The following is a 1,344-nucleotide window of genomic DNA, read 5'->3' as shown; positions in this document are numbered from 1 at the left end:
CGTAATGCTACATAACTTTACACGCTAAAACGTAATGCTACATAACGCTATACGTTATAACGTATTTCTACATAAGGTTATACGTTATAACTCAATACTCTCTAACGGTAAACGTTATAACGTAATGCTACATAACGTTGTACGTTTTATCGTAATGCTACATAACGTCATACGTTATAACGTAATGCTACATAACGTTGTACGTTATACCGTAATACTATATAACGTAATACGCTATTCCCTGTTACTATATAACGTTATACCCTATAACGTAATGCTACATAGCGTTATAGGTTTTATCGTAATGTGACATAACGTTATACGTTATAACGTAATACTATATAGCGTTATACGATATAATGTAATACTATATAACGTTATACGTTACAACGTAATGCTACATAACGTTATACGTTATAACCTAATGCCACATAACATTATACGTTATAACGTAATGCTACATAACGTTATACCTTATAACGTAATAGTATATAACGATATACGTAACAACGCAATCCTACATAACGTTATTTGCTATATCGTATTGCTATATAACGTTATACGTTATAACGTAATACTACATAACATTATACGTTATAACGTAATACTATATAACGTTATACGTTATATCGAAATACTATATAACGTCATACGTTTCATCGTAATGCTACATAACGTTATACGTTATAACTTAATACTATATAACGGTAAACGTTATAACGTAATGCTACATAGCGTTATACGTTTTAACGTAATGCGACATAACGTTATACGTTATAACGTAATTCTACATAACGTTATACGTTATACCGTAATACTATATAACGTTATACGATATAATGTGATACAATATAACGTTATATGTTATGACGTAATGCTACATAACGTTATGCGTTATAACGTAATGCTACATAACGTTATACGTTTTATCGTAATACCATATAACGTAATACGCTATTACCTGTTACTATATAACGTTATACCCTATAACGTAATGCTACATAGCGTTATACGTTTTTTCGTAATGCTACATAACGTTATACGTTATACCGTAATACTGTATAACGTTATACGATATAATGTAATACTATATAACGTTATACGTTATAACGTAATGCTACATAACGTTATACGTTATAACGTAATGCTACATAACGTTATATCTTATAACGTAATGCTACATAGCGTTATACGTTTTTTCGTAATGCGACATAACGTTATACGTTATAACGTAATTCTACATAACGTTATACGTTATACCGTAATACTATATAACGTTATACGATATAATGTGATACTATATAACGTTATACGTTATAACGTAATGCTACATAACGTTATGCG

The sequence above is a fragment of the Bombus pyrosoma genome, linkage group LG15 (genome assembly GCF_014825855.1).
Source record: "Bombus pyrosoma isolate SC7728 linkage group LG15, ASM1482585v1, whole genome shotgun sequence".
Taxonomy (NCBI): domain Eukaryota; kingdom Metazoa; phylum Arthropoda; class Insecta; order Hymenoptera; family Apidae; genus Bombus; species Bombus pyrosoma.
The sequence above is the reverse complement of the archived record's forward strand: the minus strand, read 5'-3'. Positions refer to the sequence as shown.